The sequence below is a fragment of the Lynx rufus genome, unplaced genomic scaffold (assembly GCF_022079265.1).
Source record: "Lynx rufus isolate CCGP_SWC_20201006 ecotype Redwood Valley unplaced genomic scaffold, mLynRuf1.p SCAF_5, whole genome shotgun sequence".
Taxonomy (NCBI): Eukaryota; Metazoa; Chordata; class Mammalia; order Carnivora; family Felidae; genus Lynx; species Lynx rufus.
This window is the reverse complement of record NW_025814867.1, coordinates 97,941,780-97,956,827: the sequence shown is the minus strand read 5'-3', so window position 1 is coordinate 97,956,827 and position 15,048 is coordinate 97,941,780. Positions and strand designations below refer to the sequence as shown.

General features: G+C 38.3%; 1 protein-coding gene across 1 annotated transcript in view; it reads right to left on the bottom strand.

Annotated features, from left to right (window-relative positions):
* ZBTB20 (zinc finger and BTB domain containing 20) overlaps positions 1 to 15,048 on the bottom strand; it is a 763,926-nt gene that overhangs the window by 338,958 nt on the left and 409,920 nt on the right. Inside the window, exon 10 of the mRNA XM_047100214.1 lies at positions 13,368 to 13,415. The gene's annotated coding sequence lies outside the window, so the exon portion shown is untranslated. The remainder of the gene's footprint in view (positions 1 to 13,367; positions 13,416 to 15,048) is intronic.

Below are 15,048 nucleotides of genomic sequence, written 5' to 3'. Positions count from 1 at the left end.
CAGACATGTATGTATTATATATCTATATCTGTCTATATATAGTATACATATTGTCTCTCTATATAGATATTTCTCTTCTCTCTCTCCCTCTCTCCCTCTCTCTCTCTCTCTATATATATATATAGACACACACACACACCCCAAATGCCATATATATCCTGAGACAGATATATATATGCATACACACATAAGTGTAGAAAACCTGCCATCACAGATAGCATATAGATATAGATATAGACATAGCTATAGATATTGGTGCATACACACAGATATATATATATAAAATGGTTGTCAGTTGAAACTTCATAAGAGGAGAAGTTACTATGCTTTTTAGTTAGCCATGTATGTATTTTTCACATTTCACTGCACAGAAAAATCATCTAGGATTTTATTAAAACGCATGTTCTCATTTAGTAGGTCTGGAATGAGGCCTCAGATTCTGTATTTCAAACAAATTCTTAGGTGATACTGATTTTACTAATACTTCTATACTCTGAGTAGTGAAGGCACAGAGGACAGATAACAATAGCCATATGTAGGAAATGGCTACAAACAGGGGAGACACTCTGCAACTAAGAATGGAAATAATTTTGATTACAATTTTTATCTTTATCTTATAATGAAACAATTCATGTAAAAGACAGAAGAGTCAAAAGAAATGGGCCCCGTACACAAATCAGATGACAAATCCAGTTAATGGTGAGCATATATTCCCAGTCATAGATATAGATAGAGATATATAGATAGATATAGATATAGATACAGATACAGATACAGATATAGATATAGATATAGATATAGATATAGATATAGATGGATACACATACACAAACATGCCTACTAATGACTAGTACTAGAGTCCCCCTCCAACAGTGTAAATGTAGCATCTCAGTGCATTTTGGATGAACATATATACTGATAAACTTATAACCTGGTAGCCCTTATGGAAAGCCTTACATATAAGTTCACTTTCTGAATTGCAGCTTTCTAATAGCAAACTTGTCTTTATTTGTCTATTTTCTCTTTTTGATACTTCATCTACTCTTCACTAATATCCACTGGATTAGTTGTCTTAGTTGGCTCAGGCTGCCATCATAAAATGCCATAGGCTTGGTAGCTTAAACAACAGAAATTTATTTTTCTCAGTTCTGGAGGATGAGAAGCCCAAGACCAAGATGCCAGCATGATTGAGCTCTGGTGAGGGGCCTCCTTCCAGTCTGCAGATGGCCACCTTCTCACCATGTCTTCATATGGCACAGGGAGAGGAAGTTCTGGTGTTTCCTCCTCTTGTTAAAAGGAGCCTCCAGCATGCAGGCTCCACACTCATGACCTCATCTACACCTAATTAGTCCCCAAAGACTCTACGTGCTAATACCATCACATGGGGGTAAGGGGAAGGGCTTCTACATATGGATTTTGGGAAGATACAAATATTCAGTCCATAACACTAGTACTTCTCAAGTTTTTTCAGGTCAGACATGCATAGAAAAGGGTAATATTGTCCTGGTCACTAGGATACACTAGGAGAGATTTGGAGCTTTGGAGGAGGCTCTGTTGGGCTATAAAAGACCAACCCTTGGGCTCCAGCTATCACTAGGCCTCCTTGAGGGGATCCATAACCATCTCACATAATGTGGCAAATTACACACTGGTTAAGACCACGAACTCTTCAGCCCACAAACCACATTACCAATTACTGTCACTGTTTCTGAGCCTCATTTTGGATCTTTCATAATTGAGCTTATATTTTCTGGAAAACACTAGTATGGAAAGAGGTTTCCTAGGCAGTTGATCAATAACCACTACAGAAAAGATGAGAGAATTTAGAACATTATGCTGGAAGGCATAGTAAAAATTTCAAATAAGGCCACTTTGAAAAAACAGCAGATAAGATAGTTGACTTTTCTTGAAGAATATGTTTTGTTGTTTTTTTTTTTAAATTTTTTGAAGAATATGTTTTTAAATGTTTATAACTTTATATATTTCTCAGGTATCACAACAGATGCTAAGAAAGTAAATGGGAATCACCATTTCTTTCTGAGGCACATACTTGTTTCTTTTGGGGGGCAAATTCAGTAATTGCTCAAAGCTTATCTTCTCAGAATAAAAGCTTAAAACATTTTTGAAAAGTAGGGAAGGAAACAGTTTTCTTCCCACAGGAATATAACTAACATGAAACATCAGGTCCTTTGGTACTCCAATGCGGACAAAATAAACTAGTTGGAAAACTGAGGTGCCTTTTCTTGTAGTATTCTTTATCCTTCACATTCTTCAGTCCAGATTGGGTCATTGGGTTATAAGGAGGAGGCTTGTGGTGTTAGGGTGATCTTCCTGGTCACCACACTCTGGAAATAGCTTTAAAATATCCATCGTCTTGGACATTAAGAAGCATAAAGAGAGTTTCAAACTTTCCATCTCATTATTATTTGTGTTCCGGAGCCTAATTCATTTCTATCACAGAAGCTGGACTCTTCCCTGGTGCTGATTATACATATTGTGGATCTTATGTTTCTGTCTAGAAAACAGGCACAAATAAGACTTCACCATGTTTTACTCCAGACTGGATTCACATGGACATAGAAACAAATATCCCCAAACAAGAGCCATTCAAAAGCCTGTTGAACTCGATCAGATATTTCAAATGGGAGCAGATACTGCCACCCTTCCTACAGTATGATCCTAAAGTCCTCAACCTTTTCCCCCCACCTTGAGGTATGAGAAAGATGATACTTAGATTTTAACACATTCTCATGGGTTTATCTAGAGTTATTTGCAATTTCTGGAGTCCAAACTAAAATATTACCCATTGGTTCCCACTTAATAAAGCATGTTAGAAAACACAAGGGGCTCCTGAGTGGCTAAGTCAGTTAAGTGTCCGACTTTGGCTCAGGTCATTATCTCGCAGTTTGTGATTTTGAGCCCCGTGTCCAGCTCTGTGCTGACAGCTCAGAGCCTGGTGCCTCCTTCAGATTCTGTGTCTTCCTTTCTCTCTGCCCCTCCCCTGCTTGTTCTCTGTCTTTCTCTGTCTCTCAAAAATAAATAAGCATTAAAAAAAAAGAAAACACAAGTATGTGAGGGTAACTATATATAGGAAAAATATTGTTTTAATTTAATCTTTAAAAGAGTAAATTAAATACATGTACTTCATAAATGTACTATTCATAACAAATTTACTGTAACACATCTCATGCTTGATTGAAACACCAGTATTTCTTGTTACTGACAATAAAAGTCATTGGTATAAATTATGAACTTATTCACTCATCCAACAAACATTAACTGAGCACTTACTATGTGTCAAGACAGTGCTAGGTACAGGAGTCCACAGATGAATAAAACAATGTCTCTCCAAGTGTTAACAATTATTGATGCGAGTAATTGGGCATCTATTTGACTTTGGGAACCAGGCTATGAATGGGCAATAATTCACTATAGGTAGTAGACAATAGAGAAGAATATGCTGTGACCTGACTAATTAAAACACACAAACAAACAGAAAATCTGAGTACCTGTCTCATTTGGGGATCTTTCCAAAGAAGAGTTTTCAACAAGGACCTGGGTACAAGCTGTAATTTGGAAGGTGATCTCAGAAGGCAGGTGTGAAGGAGAGATTGGTGAGTCACAGAGGAAAACAAGGCAATGATAAAAATGTGTCAAAGTAACACCAGTTTACCAACTGGAGCATAATTCCACTTGCATCTCTGAGACTTGTACATAATGCCTCCAGAGTCACCCATCTGAAAGAAACAGGCTGGAACATTTTTTCTCCAGTTCTGTTAGAGAGTTTCTCCCATTATGCTCCCAGGGCATTATTAAGCTGCCAACCCAATTTCCCCAATCCAGTGTAGATTTATTGAGCTCCCCTAGCCATGGAAAAGATCCTGGGAAAAACACTCCTGATGTGGAAGTCTGGGCTAACACAGAACTGCTCCAAGTGTAGCAGAAATCAGAGGTGAGGTGAAGGGCTGAGGTAAGTGTCAGCCGTATCTGCTAGACTAGCTTCTAAAGACTTCTGGGGAGTGGGGCACACTATACTGCAGCCTGATCTAGCAGCCCCTAAAGGATGGTCTGGGGAAGGTTAGAATGACATCTTTTTACTAATTATATTCCACATAAAGTGTCTCTGACTCCTGTAAGAAGTCAAACTTTGCGGCAGTAAATCCTGACACTGCCCAGGTAAGAAATAGAAAAATGATGATTTGCTAATCGGCTTACCTGATTCTCTGGCTAGAATGTCAAGATTGGACTCAGCAGTTCTTGTGAAAATCCTGACACTCATTCACCAATTATCCCCTAGAAGTTGATATGTATCGATCTCCCTGTGTTTCAGGGAAGAAATCTTTGAACTGCTTTAAGGAGATTTTCCAAAAATGGTGGTACATTTTTGCATCATTTTGTCATGACTGGGCCTATTGAAAAACTTCCTGAACTCTGAATTCATGGCAGTAATATCTATGTTGCTGTATTTGGCTTGTATTTTTTGTTGTTTTGTTTTGTATTAAAGTGGAGAAGAAATGGGTAAAGATTAAATATTGTACCTAAATGTATTAAGCTTGAAGGCTTTCAGTGTAAATGAGAAGGTTTATAGGAAGTTATTCAGACCTTTAAGCTTCCATAAACGTTTCATCATTGCTGACAATATCCACTTTAGGTAACCCTGCGCAAGCAGTTCCTGTGTTGCTATAAGGGTGAAGGGGAGTTTTTTGTGCAATTCACCAATCAGGGTAGGAGTCTGCTGGAGAAAATTTGGTTCGGGGGCCCAGAGCATAAGGTTAAACAATAGATACTTCTGTGGTGACCGGAGAATTGATAGACCCCTCTTTCTTTTATCATAATGTATAAGGGAAAGAACTGTATTCCTAATCCTTAGAAAATGTGGTGGTGGTGGTGGCAGGTAGCTAATGGTCCCTTATATGAACATATGTGGTCTCCCTGTGACAATGATAGGCAAGTCTTAAAAAAAAAAAAAGCTCTGAAAAAAAACAAAGAAAGAAAAGCCCCACAGACCATTTAGGCTCTGTCAGTGGGTTCCATCCTGAGACATCAAATCCAGTTGCACAGAAACCAAATGTCAATATTTCCAAAGCTCTTTCCATCTTGTATCCCACTTCCTTTTTCTTTTGTGCTTTTTCATCCTCTTTCTTCTTCTCTATTCCCTTGAACCTCTGTTTCACTCTTTCTCCCATTTGTGCTCACTTCCCCCACCATTAGTCAGGCCATAATCTGTTCATCCCCAAAGAGGCTTCAGTGATGGAAAAGAAAGGGCTTCAAACAAAGCCACCGTCTAGGACGGAGAGCTCCAGAGGCTGGGGAAGTGCCACTGGGGCAAAGCCTGAGGACGGGGCACCCACTGCTCGGAGGCTCTTCACCCAACAGGCGATTAGGCTTCAGTGGGCTTGATAGCTGTACCAAGCCTGGTGATTTCAAAGCTTTCAGGGGCTGACAAGGACTTGCTAATTTCAAACTTTCTAACCAATTACAACCACAAAGAACTCAGGACAATCATCAGTGAGCAGAATGAAACTGCTGGAGCTGAGCAGCCCTTTCAGGTTTCACTCTTGTGGGTCCGCTACACTGCGTGCAGCTCAGACTCTGCCTCAGCGAGTAAATAAAAATACACTATAAAACAAAAACACACACACTGGGTCCCGCTTGCTGTCTTGTTCCCGGTAGTTGGGCATGGAGGAACCCTGTCCTGCATGTAGTCCGTTAATTTCTGATGGTGTTAATTAAAAACTTTTGATGCTGGTTTGAATGGAAAATACCTCAAACAGTGTTTCCTTTATTGAAACACCAAGTTCCAAGTCTTGGATTATTAGGTTAAGCTCTGTCACAGCAGTGAGACCAACATAAATGCTTTTCATACCATTTGACTAATAATAATAATAATAATAATAATAATAATATATTATATAAATGATAATTATTTCATTAATAATAATGAAAAGAAAGAAGAGAGACTGTTTAGGTTGAAACTCCCTTATTTCAACCTGTTTTTTCCTTTTAGAACTAAATTGAAAATCCGGGTCCCTGAATGTAGAACATATGATATTTTAAAAATCTTTTTTCAAATCCTTACAGAACATTCAAATCACCCAATGTTCCAGGACCTGAATTTTTTATATTTTAAAATGGGGAAAGCTGCTTAAAATAAGTGAATCAGCTGCTAAGTGATTTCTCTCTGTCTCTTCCCCTACTCTCTTTTGAGAGGCTGAAAAAAATGCTTAAAATGGTATATGCAATTGATATGTGCTGCTTAAGAAGCTTAATATAATTACTGAGGACTCAGACTTTCTATTTAAAATGAAGATAGGCTGGGGCAATAGAAACTATGGGTTGTGAGTATTCCTCCCTCATGAGGTGTGGAAAAGGTTTCCAAACGTTTAATCCACGGAGCAAAGGAAGGGGTGTAAAGTAGTTATCCGCAGATCTCTCTGTCTTCCTAGTAAACCTCGGGAAACCTGGGAAACCCTACTAGTGATGCCAGGACCCAGCAGGACAGGTACCGAGAAGGAAGTGAGCAAATAAAAATGCATCTCTGCAATCCAGTGCTTTTGTGAAGTTCTAAGCAAACCACCAAAACGTTCTGATTGGTTTCTGAGACTCTCCTCTAATTTAATTTTTCAGTCGCTCTTCCCACTTGTACCGGGGCCTGAAGCTTTGGATGTCCAGTCAGAGAGGCCCTATAAACGTCATTGCACAGATGCCCTTTTCTCTCTTGTGCCTTCATATACTTCACTTTCTCTACCATTTTTCATCTCCCAATCTGTTTATTCATGCTGTCTGCAACATCAACTGAATCCTTGAGGGACGACAAAACTTTCCTTTTTTACCCTGAAGGTCTTCATCAGTCTTATTCTTGTTTTGATCTACATATCCCTAAAGTGGATGAAGTTCTCCATAAAGGAGAAGCATTCTGGCAAATCTCCTTCCCTTCCCTCCCTAACCGCAGGCTGCATTGACCTCACCCTCTTGAAACAGTTTGCAGAACCGGCCTCTCAGCCTGATGTGACATGATGGTGATCCTTCAGCAACATCAACAACAGTCACAGACAACCCTCCTTGTGAAGCACGCGAGGGGAATATGCAGAGCAATGGAAAGAGCTAAAACTCCAAAGGGGACGTAGGCCTGAGCAAACCACAGCATGAGTCTATTCACAAAATTTATGAATTTTCCTGAGTAAATTGACAGGCGATATTGTCTACAAAGGACTAGTAAATGTAAATTAACGAACAGATATGTAGCAAATGAGTGCGTTTAAAGATGATTTCCAGCTGAAATGATTTTTCTTCCTAGAGACCAAGTTTTTGTTAAACTTAATCCTACTCTCTTCCCTCTCCAGCAGCAGAAACATCTGGTCGGTTTTAGATTCCCCTTGGATTTCCAACTTCAAAGGGAATTATAAAGAATAACAAATTCATGTACCGGCACTAAAAAAAATTAGAGCAGCAGGAGAGAATGGTAAAATTGTCCTTATTTGACTGCTAGTGACAGGCGCCACAGGCAGAACTATGAGAAAAGACAAAGGCAAGATCACCGGTTGACAACCAGAGTTCCTAGAAGGGACAGAATCTTTGGCTTCATGCAAATATGCACAGGGCCCTTAGCAATCTATAAGGAAACTTCTCCGTGCTTAAATGAGAAAAAAAATTAAAGGAGTTAGGAGGGAAGGAGGGAGGGAAGGAAGGAAGGAAGGAAGGAAGGAAGGAAGGAAGGAAGGATGGAAGGAAGGAAGGAGTGATGGAAGGAGGGAAGGAAGGAGAAAGGGAGGAAAGGAAGGAAGGAGGGAAGGAAGGCAGGAGGGAAGGAAGGAGGGAAGGAAGGAGAGAAGAAAGGGTAAGTGAGTTCACATTTACCTGTCACATAGTAAGCATTAGCAAAAGTTTGTTCAAAGAATGGCATGGAGAATGTCTTAAGGACTCAGCCTCTGGGTTTTTTATTCTATCTACAGAAAACTGTGAGTTCTGATTCCACCAAGAGCTATAGAAGCCATGTCAGAAGTAACTTGGGCTCCTAAGAATCCGCTAGAACCATCATTTCCTCCTAAAAGATAGACCTCCAAGAGTCTCAAAATTAGTCTCTGTTTCTTCCTTGCTCTGGATCTTTATCAAAGGATGGCCAGAAATCAAAGTCCTCCAGGAGTGGAGGACTAGGGCTTGAATGAACTATTGATATTGGCAGTTGTGCTAAATTATGCTTGACATCACTTTATAGAACTGGATTTATCTTTCTCTTCTGTTATTTCCCTAGCAAACCTGAAACATACTTCTTAGAGTGCAATGTCTTGATATAATGAAACATTAGAAAATTAGAGAACAGTTAGAGAAAGTAAAATTTTGCCATTATAATTAGCTCTTACAAACAGCATCGTTCCTGTTTTATGTACAACGTGTACCACAACAACAATAAAAATAAACAAGACATGATTAACCAATCAACTTGTTTGTGGACAGAGAAACAGTTAAGGGCTAAAATGTCCTTAAATAATTCATTATAAAAGTCTTTAAACTGAGTGTTCAGAGGTTACAGCTCCCCACATCACAAATACATTAGGTTGATTCACAGAGTGGTCATCAAAAACCAAAAAGTAAATTACTTTTGGCCAAAAAGTATATATCAACAGCATGTTAAGAATATTTCACACAAGAGGACAGAACACACAGAACCAATTCCCTGTGGACCCTAGCATGGTTTGCAAATGGAGCAGTCTCCCAAAGAGAAGACCATCTCCAAAGTATGTTGTTTATATCACAGGCTTTGAGTAATTTCTAATGAAGGAAGAGAAAGTTAAGCCTTCTCTTCAGCATTTCCCATGTAAAGTGACTGCGCTGGCTGCAAAATCATCTTGAATGTCTGTCTTGAATGGGGTATTCAATCTTCCCTCATCACTCCAGGTAAAGCAGGATCACCCAGTATCTCACTCAGAGAATGTCATAATTCGTCCTTATGGTAATTGCACATGATGATGTATTACATATCCAATAAAGTTTATCCAGAAAATACACCAACTTCGGGAAACATGGATCTGATGATATAAATAAACCGTTTTTCCCTTTTGCAACTATCTGTGTCTTTGGTCTAAAATGAAAATCCTGGCTTGATGCAGGTATTTGCAAAGGATTCTCTGCCTTATACAAGCAGAATCATCCACCAATGATTCTGAACTTACACAGGGGGAAAGGTGTAGAGGATATGGAGTACTACTTTATTCCAAGAAATGCTGTTTTATAGCTTCAGGGTACATACAGTCACAAATGTAACAACAATTGAACAAACACCAGACCTAAAGGCCAAGCATAAGGAAACCTCATACATATATCAAGAAGCAAACACTATCATTAATAATAATAATTATTATTATAGTTATTATTGGAATGAGGCATTGATGGTTCACTTGGGTGCAGTGTATAATACATTAGCTAGAGAGAACCAAGGGCAAACTTATTCTTATCTTTAAAAGGCAGTTTATATTCTGGTTTATATGACATGAGCTATATAATTAACACACATAAGAAAAGGATGCAGGAAGAAGTGAAGACTTATGCCTTTATTTCACTTGTCTTGTTGTTAATATCAATCTTAAAAATAATGATGAAAAGGTTAGCTGTTTTACAATATGGGTGTTATGGGGTATGGTAAAATGTCTTTGCAGCTTTAAAATAGTGGCTAGTTCCTACCTCTTTCCTTAGAATGCCTGGCTCAATGCCAAGCTATCAGATTGTTTCCTGACCTTTTGAGGACATTTTAATGGTAGTAATGTCAGATCAGGGTAAAGGAGAAATAGAGAGGATCAGAAGACCGAGGGGAAAAATGAAATGGAAAGAAAAAAGTTTGCATTGTTTACACCATCCAGTCTGGCAAATTTTACAGATGCATTCTGTTTGCTTGGGATAGTTTATTGCTTATGTTATTTCTTTTCTTTTCTTTCTTTTTTTTTTTTCAAATGTGCTTTCCTCTACCAACTTTGGCTGAAAATACTTTGTATGTGTCCATACTGTAAGCCGTCATATTTTTCTAGAGATTTAGTGTAGTTGGAGAAGCTCTTTTTTTTTTCTTCCCCAAGGGTTATGCACATCAATATTCTAGCTACTCACTTTCGAGGCCAATGGAAAATGTGCTCCTAAGATTAAATAGACCTGAGTAACACATAAATCCAGTTTATACTGATGCAGTATGTTACATAGTTACTCACATCCTGAATTTCTGATGAGTGGAATACACCTTTTGGACAACACACTGCTACTGAACCGTCACTGACTGCAATTCAAAGACGGCGAGCAGGACTAAACCCTAAGTATAGGTTCTCTATGGAGAGCCTAATTTGTCCAGAGCCCTCATCATCTGTGGAGCTCTGTGTGTAAAGGATCTAGTCTAGCAACAGAAAACTAGATTCTTTAAACATTCTTAGAGTAAACTAGAACAATACATATAAGCAACATAAGGAGTGCCCTTTTTTATACAATGAACCATCTCCTTTGACCCTCACTTCCCCAAACACAGTGCTTTTCTTTTTTTTTAATTATTCAGACTATTAATATATAATTCCTCCCTTTTCAGACTTTGTAAATGCCCTCTTAGGAAGAAACCTTTCCTTTCTGCCAATATATCTTTAAAAAACCCGATACTTTTAAATCCAGTGTTAGGTCTGGTTTAAGTAGGTTGGCCACATTGATCCACTATGGGTTGGCTGTAACCATGCTGGACTTCTAGTCAGAGCACTATGTTTTCCTTTCCCCTCAGATACAGAATTGTATATAACACAGTGTATATCCCGTCATGAGTCTAACTAATGCTTTACAGAACTAGCAGCAAATTATCATCCTAAGTTTGAGGCAAGTAAAAAAAAAATGTCAAAGAAAAGTTCCCCCATGAAACCTAGCCAAATGTGTGAAATGTCTCTCTAGTCAACCAAATTGCGCTTTGGCTTACAGATGCATCTAAGAATATTACGAAACACTCTGCTGAGATTTTCTAATCAATTGTTACATTTTAGGAAACATAATGGCAGTATGCTCAGAAGAAAAATACTCCTATATATAATGATTAGAACTATTTATCTCAATATTTATAACATTAACATATGAAAATGTCCTTGTGGGCCCAAAATATTTACGGACTAAATGCTGTGATGTCTGGGGTTTGCTTCAAAGTAACATGGTAGTAGAATGGGAAAATGGCAGGCCATGAGTTCATCATTGTGCAAGCTAAGTGATGGGTACATGGGAGTTCGCTGTAGTAATGTCTACATTCGTGTATTTGAAAGTTTTCATAATAAAAAATTCAAAAATATATACTGATTTAAACGTTCATTCTTTTACTCATTATTGATTGATTTTGATTGATTCATCTACTCTTTGTATGCAAGATATTGTGGAAATGTGAAAAGTAAAACAAAACACCCAAAATGCTCTTGTCGGACACTTAGGTTAAATAAGCAATTCCTCTTCAGGAATGAATATATACACACACACACACACACACACACACACACACACACACACACATTCGTAAAATGACGTTTATAAGAACCATGTAATTACATGTAAAATTCTTAGGTTAAATTTTGAAATTCTATAGAAAGTATGTTTACAGCATGTTTTTAAAAATATATATATCCTCAGGGAAAAAATGAGAGTAAAGAAATACATCAAATGGTTACTAATGATTGGATTTAAATTATAGAAATAATTACTTGTATTTTTCTTCATTTTACTCCTATGTGTTTTTCCAAATTATTTTTAATGAACATGTATCATTTTAAAATGAAAATAAATATTTATTCATTACTGGATAAGATGTGCTCTCCTTTCCCAGGGAGCTTTTCACTAAAAACAGAGAAACTGCAAACACACAGCTTTGCCCAGATACTTTAAATCTTCATACCTAGAAGCGAAATACACCCACAGGAAAAGAAACGTCAATACAGATTTTATCTGATCATAGAAACATAAAGAGCTTTCTGTGTGTTGGACAGAAATAGGGGAGGAACCAGCTTCTCTGCAAGCCAGAAAGAGTGTGAAATTCAGGCCATTTTGTGATGAGATCCTTTAGCCATGAAAGCAATGGGAGCAACAAATTAAAGTTACCAAATAAGCCTGTCCCTGGACTCAGGCCGCTCACACTGATACGCGCGTTTCTTTTTAGTCAGTGTAACAAAAAAAGCGTGGGAATGCACATGGGGTGGTGGGGGTAGTTACAATCCTAAAGGCTTGAGGCCTTCGCTGGTGAGATGGATATGTTCAGAGGTAGATGTGCGACAGAATTAGGAACAAAAATACAGCGACAGCTATGGATTATGTGCCATGGATACAGAAAGTCCCTGTTAGAAAGCTATCTTTATTGCCCCAAGAGATTATTTTCCCCATTTTATGCACATTCATATAAAGTGAAGTCAAGAGTGTAACTTTTAAAAGTTTGGATGAATATGATGTTCATGACTAACTCGGCCTGGCTGGAGCCAGACAGAGTCTCATCAGATGCCAAGCAAGTCACCCCCTTTCGTCTTCCTCCCTCTCATTTCAGGGCAGGCCAACCTCTACAAATTCAGCTTTTATGCTCTTTCTGACTTGATGATGCTCTGCGAATATACCCTCAGTCCTGACCTGCACTCTTCCTCTCAGCCACTGACATCTCAAGAAATCAAGAAGGCCACAGTCCCAACCTTCCGGAAACTTCACAAATTTCCACTAAAAGACATGTAGACCTCAAAGTTTTCAAAGCGAGGCTCACTTGCAGCTCTGGTCTTGGCCCTATTAATTCATTAAAAAGGTGGCTATCCATATTCGTGCTCCTAAAGGACATTTATCCTCTTCCATTTGTGGGTGTGCACAAGAGCAATCAGGTCTGATTTTCAGATTGGTTCAAATGAAGCGAATGCATTTCAAATGTTTTGCCTATCATAGAATAATAATAAGTAGTTGAAAGCATCACAAAATGTGTTTGGAAGGTTCTGTGTTTGTTTGTTTAATGCCAAAGCGTCCGATGTTCCACATGGAAAATATCCACATGGAGACGTCCATTGAGGCGTCTCCTTTGGAAATATATATCTCCAGAGAGCCTGCCAAACAAGGCCTTTGAATGCTTCCACCTCTGCGTAGCAAAATCATTGTGAAATGTTCGTTGAAATCTGTGATCGTAGGTACTTGGGATCACATGTCTTATCATTCTAAATGATGGTATTTCAAATGAACAAACTGGATATAAAATATGTACCGTTCACCAATGTCAAAATACGTTCTGTTCAAATAGTACTTGGAGGTGGTGGACACCTTCAGGTGAGTTCTTTCAGAGGCTGGGAGAGGTGTACTTGACTTCTTTGCACCACAATATTCTAGACTGTCATTTAGAAATAATGAAAGTTACTTACCAGACAGCAATGTTGTGAGAAATATCCAGTTAGTGATGGTGAAACATTCTGAAATGAAAAGAATACGGTCAACCCTGGGTATTTAATAAATGTACGACAACACGGTGATCATGTAAAATAACCCATTCGCCTCTCACATTGGGACGGTGCCTCGGTGACACTGTATGAAGAGTAAAGGATGCTTCCTTTTGGAAGGAACATACAAGGGTGTGCTGAGAAGGTGATGCGTGCAACGGTCTGCATGTTCAGCTCGAAGGGCTCCAGCCAGTTGCAACTAGTTGTGAAAGACTTGCTGCCCATTTCTGCAAATGCACTGTAACTTGTATTGGGAAAGTTATGTTTTATGGTTAATTATCCATGGTCTGTTTGAAAAAATAAATCAAACCATTGTGAACCACCAGGATTTGCAGCTCCATTTGAACTTTACTGTACTTTTGATTAAACATTTTGTAAATAAAAACAAACTGGTTTCTTCTTGTTTTTGGTTGCTTGTTACTTGTGTTCTGGATATAAATATTGCGGCAGTGGTGGGAGAGCAAGTTATGGATTATTTACCCCCTGGTTTCATGAGTTGTGAGTTACTGGCCTTATTCTCCTTCATGAGCATAAATAAATGTATAGTATTATATTCCAAGTCCTGTAAGACAAATGGAACGAGTCAACTGAAACCTTTTAAAACCAAAACCTTTTATGCTAAGTCACAGAGCAACAAAACAAACCCCAAATTAACATTTAAAAAGCTTCTACTGTGGAGCAAGGAAATCCCCCAATATTATATAATCTGCATTTTAAAAACTGCTTGCCTAACAAGCAGCAGTCTATCAATAATTCCACATGCTTGTTTTTTCCTCTGCTTTTATAATTTAGAAGCCATAGATGGTTTATCAGAGATCACCTCCCACCCCCAATATCACCACCAGAATGACGCCTTGAAAATAACCAGCATAACTAACAGAAGCCAACATAGATTTAGAAAGATCTGGAATTATTGTAACTAAAAGTAATGAAACTACGTAAAAGAAAAACTATATAAATTTGTCTATATTCATCATCCTAAGACTTATATAAATAAAAGAAATCTAAAAAATAATTGTCCAGGGAAAATGAGAAAAGCCAAGATTCAAAGGACCCTGTAGCACAGTGCAAGAGGAATATGTTTCAGACCCAGAATTTCCTAAGTTCCTGACACATCTGCATATGAAACTTAATGAGAACCACCAAAGTAGCTTGCCAAAAATTATGTTTTTTTAAATGACCCACTGTTCGCAGCACTGACCAATGAAAAGGACCTCTAGGAAATACACAAAATTGCCTTCTGCAATTTGCTACTTTTATAAAGACAGAGGCAGGATAATAAGGGGTTTCTTACAAAATGGGGTGATCTGTCCATTGCTGGGACTTGAGCGCTGCATTTGACTTCATCTTATCCCTTTACTCCTCTCGTGGCTTACTGCTCACCTGCATAAGCACTGGGAGGAAAGTGCCACAGCAGGTCCCTCATCAGCTCATAAAAACGTGGTAAAATATTTATGAAGGGTCTACTATATGCTACTATATGCACAACTAGAGTAATTCTGTTTGGAAAGGTAAATCAGTGGCTAAGGGTCTTGTCACAGCATTTAAAAATATCTATTACTAATGCCAACAGCAAGGAGAAGTTAGGTTGAAAGTGTTGTGAAGG